The 10,300-nt window shown below is 47.1% G+C and overlaps 1 protein-coding gene and 1 pseudogene across 3 annotated transcripts in view; one reads left to right on the plus strand and one right to left on the minus strand.

Moving 5' to 3' along the window:
* LOC102491155 (mitochondrial import inner membrane translocase subunit TIM16-like) overlaps positions 1–4,621 on the minus strand; it is a 5,830-nt pseudogene extending 1,209 nt beyond the window's left edge.
* Positions 1–10,300, plus strand: part of SUFU (SUFU negative regulator of hedgehog signaling) — a gene marked incomplete at its 5' end in the record, with an annotated part of 149,979 nt that overhangs the window by 25,914 nt on the left and 113,765 nt on the right.

Here is a 10,300-nt window from a genome sequence, read left to right on the forward strand (position 1 = left end):
CAGGAGGTCAGACACTCATGGCTGTGGCTTGTGGGGACGGTGACTGCTGGGGATGGGGCCTAGCCCATCGCAGGCCCAGCGGCTGGAGCTTCCTGGCTGTGCTTTCTGCCTGTGATGGATTTGACTCCTCATGCTTCTGAAAAGCTTTTGGGTAGAGGGAAAAAGCTTAGTGAAAACTGACTGGTGACACTCTGGCTTGTCCTAACTCCTTCCCTTTCCCCATCCAGCTTGTCCAGTATATTGAGTTGCAGACAGGTAGAATTATGTCCCTCCTGGAGCCAGTCTGGCAGATTTCTATTTCTTCCTATAACTAGGAGTTTTACATCAAGAAAGGGCTCAGAAGGAAGGTGGTAGCTGAGCAGGGAGCCTGTAAAGCTAGGGCTTTGCAGAATTATGGACACAGATCCCTTAGTTCTGTGCTAGTTCTTCTGCAGCATCTAACTTGGCCACTTCTCTGCTCAGAACTAGCCGGTGGCTTCCTGTCTCACTTGAGTAAAAGCCAAAGGCCATAGCCTTCAAGGTCCTGCACGCTACTTCCTGGTCTCCTGCTGCTCTTCCCCTTGCTGTTCCTCTCAAATGCAGGCACTCCTCTGCCTCAGGTCCTTGGCACTTGCTCTCACAGGCCTGGAAAGCTGTCTCTGCAGATAGCCCCACGCCTTAGTTCCTCACCTCCTTGGTCTTTCCGCAAACATCACCTTTCATTGAGGCCTTCCACGTTTAAAATGGGAACCCTGCAGCCCCACCCCCAAAGCGCTATCTTCCTTTCCTGCCTAATTCTTCTTCTTTCTTTCTCTTTCTTTTTTTTTCTTTTTTTTTTTTTTTTTAAGGTTTTTGCCATAGGATGTGTGCACTTGTGGAGAGAGACAGAGAGAGGGAAAGTGAGAAATCATGCCCCAGGGGAGATGGCCATGCCGCAATCCCTTCTCTATTCTCCTTCTGGGATTTTGGGCACTCACACACATGCACCTGACATGAGTTTCAAGCTGCCGGGTCCGGGACTTGAACTGCGGTCAGGCCTGTGGGAGTACAGCACCTTAATCACCATACTACCTGCTGGCCCCTAATTCTTTTTCTTTTTTCTTTTTTTTTTTTTTTAGAAGTTTTTGCTATAGGGCGCGTGCGCGCAACAGACAGACAGAGAGAGACAGAGAGACAGAAAGTGAGAAATCACCCCCCAGGGGGGATGGCCACACCGCAATCCCTTCTCCTCCATTCTCCTCTTGGGATCTTGGGCACGCACGCACACGCGCCTGGTGTGAGTTTTAAGCCACCGGGTCCAGGATGCGAACCTCAGTCGACTTCATGGGAGTCCAGTGACATAGCCATTACGCTAACTGCTGGTCCTCCTAATTCTTCTTTAAAAGCACTATCACCATCAGATTACTTAGGTTCTCACTTGACTCTTGCCCTCTCCCCTTCTGCCCAGTAGCAGGTCAGCTCCTGAGGATAAGGATGTATCTCTGTCTCGTGCATTACGTTCCCACAGTGCATCAACAAATATTTGTTGGATGAATGAATAAGGTAGAAACAGCTCTATCTGGCTTTGGGGTTTCTTCTGCCATTAGAAAAACAGTCTCACCACTGGAAACAAAGAATTCTCCCTGCCCGGGACCAAGTCTGAGAGTTTAGCTCATTCGAAAGCAATTTTTTCAGTTGGAAACTGTATCCTCTTAAGAGGGGAGACACTCTTACCATTTTCATGAGTCAGCTTTTTGTTGAGAAGAGATAGGTGATTTTGATTGAAATGTCTGAACCTGCTTTATAAGGTGAGGTGTACCTCCTGTGTCGGTACCTGGCACAGTGCTTCAAATATGGTAAGCACTTAATTTATTTCCAGGATTTACTCATTTACTTTTTCTTAGAGGATGTGAGAACTCATCAGAGAGAGGTGAAAGCAACCCCGATGGGGAATGGTCACCCCTCGGTCCCTATTCCTCCAGCTCTCTTTCATTTTGGAATTTTGAGCACTCATGCACATGTGCCCAGTGTGTTTTTTGACTCACTGAACTGGGGACTCACCATTTGGTGGCCATGCAGAATCTGGTTGCCTTAACCAGCAGGCCATGGAGCCAGCCCAATTTGCAGAGTTTTTAAAACGTGTATTTTATGACTGCAGTAAGCTATATGGCCCCGGCTAGGTGCTACTTTATAGTATGTTCATTCTGCTCACTGAGGCTTATGCCTAAAGTCAGACTTGGGTTCATGGATAGGTATATATCAGCTGCGCTTGCTATTGCAGATATTTAGACTAATTAAGATCATTAGCAAATCAATTAAATGGGGGGGGGAGAAGCACAGAAAGCAACCATGGATACCAGAGACAATGTGGGAGGAGGGTGGGACACGGCAATGGGTGAGGGATAGGGAATCAAGGATGGCAAAAAAGAAAAAAGCAAAATATACAAGACATAAGAGATGGAAAATTATTTGTTGATAACACGTATGTTGATGTGCTTGATTGAGCCAATATACAGTGTGTTCTGGATGGAAAATTCATTTTGTATGCTGTAATGATGTATAGTAAATTAATGTGAAAAAAAAATTTAAAGAAAAGGAAAAAAAAATAGTGTATGTTACCTAAATGTCTGGCTCTCTGTTACGTGCTGGGGTGCCATGCAGAACAGGCAGGCAAGATTTCTGCTGTCAGGGTCTTACATTTTTACGGGAGAAGCATGTAAAAACAATGCGTTTTGCACAGTTTTTAGACAGTGCAAGTGCTGTGTTGCAAATAAAGCAGGGACGATGTGCTGGAGAGCACCTGGGTAGGAGCAGGGGTTGGGGTGGGGAGAGTGCATTTAGCAGCAGTCGGTAATGGCTTCCCTGAAGACTGAACTGAGACCTCACTGATGAGGTGGCGACCAGGGTTGTAACATCGTACAATTCTAGGGGCACAGTTTAAATGATTATTTATTTATTTATTTATTTATTTAATATTTTTGCCATAGGGCATGTGTGCTTGCAAGAGAGCGGAAAAGTGAGAAATCACCCCTCAAGGAGGATGGCCATGCCACAGTCCTCTCTATTCTCTTCTTGGGATTCTGGGAATGTACACATGAGCCCAGTTTGATTTTCAAGCCTCTGGGACTCGAACTGTGGTCAACCCTGTAAGAATCCAGTGTCTTAACTACCATGTCACGCTCCAGCCCCGCACTTACATCATTATTGTGCAGTTGGTGCTCTTGGAGTCGTCGGTGCTGGCAGCCCTGGTAACCACCCATGCGAAGCTTCTGGGCAGCGAACACAGCTGCTGTAAGGGCCCTTAGACAGGATGCTCCTTGAGGCGTTCAAGGAACAGGAAGAAGGCCAGTGCGTCAGGGCTGGTGAGCAGAGCGCAGCAGAGCAAGATGAGGTTGCGGAGTCAGAGGCAGCTAACAAACAGGACATTCAGCGGATTATTTGTTGACTGATGAGGGTAGCCAAGGGATGATGATATGAGGAGCAGGGTCTAGGGAAGCTTTCCCAGTAGCCTGGACCTCAGCACTAGTATGAAGACAGACAGACCCTGTTGAGTGATGGTTTCCCTAAGAAGGAAACAGCAGTAACAGTGGCTCAAAGGAAATGCCATTGAGATACTTGAATCTGACTTTGATAGTGATTAAGAGGAAGGCTCATGGGAACCAGCAGTTAGCGTAATGGCTATGTCGCTGGACTCCCACATAGTCAACCGCGGTTCGCGTCCCGAACCCGGTGGCTTAAAACTCACGCCGGGGGAACCAGCAGTTAGCGTAATGGCTATGTCGCTGGATTCCCACGTAGTCGACCGCGGTTTGTGTCCCGGACCCGGTGGCTTAAAACTCACGCCGGGCGCGTGTGCGTGCGTGCCCAAGATCCCGAGAGGAGAATGGAGGAGAAGGGATTGCGGCGTGACCATCCACCCTGAGGGGTGATTTCTCGCTTTCTGTCTCTCTGTCTCTCTCTTTCTGGTGAGCGCACGCGCCCTATAGCGAAAACCTCTCCAAAAAAAAAATAGAGGAAGGCTCATTGCATTTATGTATGTATGTATGTATATTTGTATGAGGGAGAGGATTTTGCTATAGGGCGTGTGCACTCACCAGAAAGACAGAGAGAGACAGAAAGTGAGAAATCATCCCTCCCCCCATGCTGCAATCCCTTCTCCTCCATTCTCGTCTCGGGATCTTGGGCACACACATATACACGCCCGGCATGAGTTTAAGCCACCAGGTTCAGGACTTGAACCGTGATCAACTACATGGGAGTCCAGTGATGTAGCCATGATGCCATCTGCTGGTCCTGAAGTCTCATTGCTTTATTTATTTATTTTTAAAGGTTTTTTGCCATAGGGTGCATGAGCTTGCTGAAGAGAAACACAAAGAGAGAGAGTGAGAAATCATCTTCCAGGGGGGATGGCCATTTCTGCAACCCATTTTCCAGGATTTTGGACATGCATGCACACACTCCTGGCATAGTTCTCAAGCTACCAGGTCCAAGGTTCGAACTGTGGTCAGCCATGTGTGAGTCCAGCACTTTAACCACCATATCACCTGCTGGCTCCAGCTCATTGCTTACTGTCTTATCCTGCTCTCTGTTGAATTTCTCAGCCTGATATCTCTTTAGGCAGCTGTGGGAAAACTTACCTTTTAGCATCGCTCAGCTGTGACATGATGTACCCATGTACAGAACACCCCAAAAGTACAATCCTTGCCCTTGGGGAACTGAGATGCTGGAAGATGTGTTTCTTCCCATTACCCTGTCTCAGGCGTCTTGATCTTCTTGGATGGCTGGCTTCCCAGAGCTCTGGAGAGTAATGGGTGGACAGAAGGCCCTTGGGCAGGTGCTCTGCTTCTTGGGTCAGCCAGAAGCCCCCAAGCTACACAACTGTGTGCAGAGGTCGCTGTTCTTCCCAAATCAATCACTGATCTTGCTGCCATTGGCCCAGCCTGCCTTTTTATGTTTTGGGTTTTTTTGAGTTTATTATTTTTTTATGAGGCGGGACACTCTCTGTAGGGTCTCACATTATAATCCCCTGCAGCCTTCCCAGCCAGCCAGCATCGTGGGTAAATGTGCCCTGCATATACAGTTCATCTGGGGAACCAAATGTGCCGTCTTCCACATAGATCTGGAATCACTCATGCAGCATGTTCCTGTTGTGCCATCCAGCCAGCTCAGAGCCTGTCCTTTTTGGTTTGTGAAAAGACATTTTAGGGGCCAGCAGATGGTGTAATGGTTACGTTGCTGGACTCCCACGTGGCTGACTGCAGTTCAAGTCCTAGAGGCTTAAAACTCAGGCCAGGCATGTGTGCCCAAAATCCTGAGAAAGGGACTGGAGGAAAAGGGATTGCAGTGTGGCCATACCCTCTCGGGGGTGATTTCTCGTTTTCTGTCTCTCTGGCAAGTGCACACGCCCTATAGCAAACATCTCTCTCAAAAAACAAAGAAAGGGGGGAGAGAAAGAAGAAAGAAAGAAGGGAGGGAGAGGAAGGAAGAAAAAGGAAGGAAGGAAGGAAAGAAAGGGGAAGGAAAGGAAAGGAAAGAACGAACTTTTGTAAAGGTGTTACTTTAAGCCAAAGCCCAAAGTAGGAGCACCAGCATCTTCCTGGCCCACTGCTCCTATAGCCGGGCTGATTTGAGAGCCCCCGAGGCCAGACTGACCCTTCTGTCCTTTAGCGGTAGCTGGGGTAGAGGAAGAGGTACAGCGGTTTCTGCCCAGGGCTGGTTGACTGAGCTTTCACCAGCCTGCAGGAAGGATCCTGCTGCTCCTGGCTTGGGCTTTTTGTAAATTTGATGTCTCATGGGAAGCTCTTTGCTCCCAGAAAGTCTAGGACAGAGTGAAGCTGCCCAAAGTGTTGGGAGCCAGGAAGGGTTTGTTTGCCCGGATTCTCAGCTGAGACAGTTCTGGGAGCTACTGCTTTTATACTTGAGGAATGCTGTGGGACCACGGTCCTCGCCTCCCAGAAGGGTTCTCAGGAAATGTCACTGAAGTGAGGCAAATGCATTCCATGAATTTGGTTAAAGTCTTGGTTGTAGCAGAAAAAGAGTATCTACAACTCAGCGGTAAGACTCAGGAGGCTGCCTGCATGTAGCCTGATCACACTCTGCCCTGGCGTGCGAGAGCAGTCGCGGCTGATGGGTCTTTCTTTTTTCTCCCCTTCCCTCCCTTCTCTTTTCTTTCCCTTTTTTCATCACTGTAGGGTATTTATACTCACCAAAGAGAAAGAAGAGAAAGCACCCCCCAGTGGAGTGTGGTCACTCTACAGTCCTTTCCCTCCATCTTTCCATCCCATCATTAGTCTGGGATGCATGCATAGCTGCCAGGGCTGGACTTGAACTGCAGTCAGCCCTGTGGGATCCAGCTCCTCAGCTGCTGCACTGCAGGGCTGGCCCTCTTCTTTCTCTCATTTTTCGTTCTTTCTTAACATGATATGAAATCAAGGGACCAGCAGTTGGCGTAACAGCTATGTCACTGGACTCCCACGTGGTCGACTGCGGTTCGAGTCCTGGACCCGGTGGCTTAAACTCACGCTGGGCACGTGTGCGTGCATGCCCAAGATCCCAAGAGGAGAATGGAGGAGAAGGGATTGTGGCATGGCCAACCCCCTGGGGGGTGATTTCTCACTTTCTGCCATAGGGCGGGCGCCACCACGCCCCGTGATTTCTCACTTTCTGTCTCTCTGTCTCTGTCTGGCGAGCGTGCTCGCCCTATAGCAAAAAACCTCTCAAAAAAAAAAAAAAAAAGAAAGAAAAAGATGATATGAAATCAATTTAATGTAACCAGAAGATTAAAAAAATCTAGGTATGGCAAAATATTATGATATAAACATACTTCAAAAGAATTTTACAAAGTTTTCATTTGTTTATTTTTGCCATAGGGTGGATGCGCTCACCAGGGAGAGAGAGGCTGAGAGACAGTGAGAGGGAAAGTGAAAAGGGGGGGATGGCCATGCCACAATCCCTTCTCCTCCAGTCTCCTTCTGTTATTTTGGGCATGTGTGCACACATGCCTGATGTGATTTTTCAAGCCACCAGGTCTGGACTTGAGCCATGGTTGACCGTGTGGGAGCCCAGTGCCTTAACTACTATGCCACCTGCTGGCCCCAAATTTTACAAAGTTTTGCTGCTTGTGGGAACCAGCAGTTAGCATAATGGCTATGTCGTTGCACTCCCATGTAGTCGACCGCGGTTCACATCCCGTACCCGGTGGCTTAGAACTCACGCTGGGCGCGTGTGCGTGCATGCCCAAGATTCCGAGAGGAGAATGGAGGAGAAGGGATTGCGGCGTGACCATCCCCCCTGGGGGGTGATTTCTCGCTTTCTATCTCTCTGTCTCTCTCTGTCTGTCTGGCGAGCGCATGCGCCCTATAGCAAAAACCTCTCAAAAAAAAAAAAAGGTTTTGCTGCTTGTGTAGTACTTGGTAGTACTTGTCACCAAACACCATTTCCAAATGGCTTATCGAGTATCAGTAACCGCAACTGTTCAAAAGAAGATCTGCTTGGGACCAGCAGTTAGCATAAGGCTATATCACTGAACTACCATGTAGCCGATTGCAGTTCGAGTCCCGGACCCAGTGGCTTAAAACTTACGCCAGGAGCGTGTGCGTGCGTGTCCAAGATTCCAAGAGGAGAATGGAGAAGAGATTGTGGTGTGGCCATCCCCCCTGGGGGGTGATTTCTCGCTTTCTATCTCTCTGTCTCTCTCTGTCTGTCTGGCGAGCGCATGCGCCCTATAGCAAAAACCTCTCGGGGAAAAAAAAAAAGGGATCTCCCCAGCAGAGCGTGGTTGTGCTGCAGTCTCCTTTGCTCCATTTCTTCATCCTGTCGGGATTTGAACATGCACACACACGTGACCTGTGTGTTTTCAAGCCACTGGGGTTGAAATTTGAACCATTGTGAGCCATGTGGGATTCAGCTCCCTTAACCACAGCCCATGGGGCTGGTCTTCCCCTTCCCTTTACGAGGTCATAATTGTAATAATTATGCATTTGTAATACATAATATTTGCGTATGCATAATATAATAATTCTGCATTTTCTTTTTTTCTCATATATATTTGTTCTCACATTTTTGTGTTGTGTAAATATACAAGCATTTTAAATTATACATTGTGTTATTTTGTTTTATTATTTATTATTTTTTACTCTTTTTTTTGTGATAGGGTGCTTGTGCTCGCCAGAAAGACAGACAGAGAGAGAGAGAGAGAGAGATAGAAAGCGAGAAATCACCCCCCCGGGGGGATGGCCACATCACAATCCCTTCTCCTCCATGCTCCTCTTGGGATCTTGGGCGCGCACGCATGCACACGTGCCCGGTGTGAGTTTAAGCCACCGGGTCCAGGACTTGAACTGCAGTTGACTACATGGGAGTTCAGAGACATAGCCATTACGCTAACTGCTGGTCCCTTATTTTTTAAGAAGTTTTTGCCTTAGAGCACCTGTGTTCACTGGAGACAGACAGAGCTGTGAGAGGGACAGTGAGAAATCTCCCCCAGAAGGAATGGCCACACTGCAATCCCTTCTCCATTCTCCTTCCAGGGTCTTGGGTGGACATGCACGCACATGCGCCTGGCGTGATTTTCAAGCCACAGGATCCAGAACTCAAACTATGGTCGGCCATGTGGGAGTCCAGTGACATAACAGTATGCCATCTGCTGGCCCCTGTTTTATGTTTTTTCATCTCTATTTGTTTGTGGTAAAAATATACATAGTATAAAATTTATTTATTTATTTATTTATTTTTTTGCCACAGGGTGCATCTGCTTACAGGAAAGAGACAGAGAAAGGAAAAGTGAAAAATCATGCTGCACCATAGTTCCTTCTTTTCCATTCTCTCAAGATTTTGGGCATGCACATGTACCAGGTGTGATTTTAGGGCCACTAGAGCCAGGACTCAAACTCAACTGACCGTGTACAAATCCAGTGCCTTAACCACCAGGCCACCTGTTGGCACTGAAATTTACCTTTTTTTTTTTTTTAATAATTATTTTATTTAACTTTATTTATTTATTTACTTTTAGTTTGACCAGAGAGGGACAGAGAGAGAAACAAATAGTGAGAAAGCAAGCTGCCAGGTCTGGGACTCAAACCACTGTTGGCCATGTGGGAGTCCAGCGCCCTTAACCACCATGCCACCTGTTGACCCCAAATTTTTTGTTGTGTTTTAAGAAAGCTTTCTGCTATAGGGGCTTGTGCTCGCCAGAGAGAGCCAGAAAACAAGAAATCACCTCCCAGAGGGGTGATCACACCTCAATCCCTTCTCCATTTTCTTCTTGGGATCTTGGGCACATATGCACATGAGCCTAGCATGAGTTTTTGGTTTTTTTTTTTTTAATTTTTATTTATTTATTTTTTATTTTCTACATTAATTCACTATACACCATCACAACACACAAATGAATTTTCCATCCAAAATACACTGTGCATTGGTTCAATCAAGCACATCAACATACATGTTCTCAGCAAATAATTTTCCAATTCTTACATCCTGCATACCTTGCCCTTTGTCTTGCCATCCCTGATTCCCCATGCCCCACCCTCTGCTATGTCCCATCTTCCTCCTCCATTGTCCCTGGCCTCCATGGTTGCCCTCCATGCCTTCCGCTGTAATCATTACACCATCTGCTGTTTCCTATCTTTTTATATATATATATAAAATAAAAGATTTTGTTATAGGGCCTGTGCACTTGTCAGAGAGACAGAGACAGAAAGTGAGAAATCACCTCCCAGGTGGGATGGCCACACTGCAGTCCCGTCTCCTCCGTTCTCCTCTTGGGATCTTGGGCACAAATGCCCGGCGTGAATTTAAGCCACTGGGTCCAGGACTGGAACTGCAGTCAACTACATGGGAGTCCAGTGACATAACCATCACACCACATCTGGCCTTAAAATTTATCTTTTTTTTTTTTTTTTTTTGAGAGAGATTTTTGCTATAGAGTGTGTACATTCTCCATAGAAACAGAGAGACAGAAAGACAGAGAGAAGTCGCACCCTAGGGGAGATGGCCACATCTCAATCCCTTCTCCTCCATTCTCTTCTCGAGATTTTAGGCATGCATGCATATGCACCTGGTGTGAGGTTTAAGCCACTGGTCCAGGACTCAAACCATGGTCAACATGTAGGAATCTAGTGATGTAACCATTTTGTCATCTGCTGACCTTCTGAAATTTATCATTAAAAAAAAAAAATTTGTAGCTTTATAGTTCAGTGGAATCAAGTATGCAGAGTCCTCAAAAAGTTCATGGGAAGGGAACCAGCAGTTAGCGTAATGGCTATGTCGCTGGACTCCCACGTAGTCAACCGCGGTTCGTGTCCTGGACCCGGTGGCTTAAAACTCACGCCGGGCGCGTGTG

Source organism: Tupaia chinensis, unplaced genomic scaffold (assembly GCF_000334495.1).
Source record: "Tupaia chinensis unplaced genomic scaffold, TupChi_1.0 Scaffold144255_1, whole genome shotgun sequence".
Classification (NCBI taxonomy): domain Eukaryota; kingdom Metazoa; phylum Chordata; class Mammalia; order Scandentia; family Tupaiidae; genus Tupaia; species Tupaia belangeri.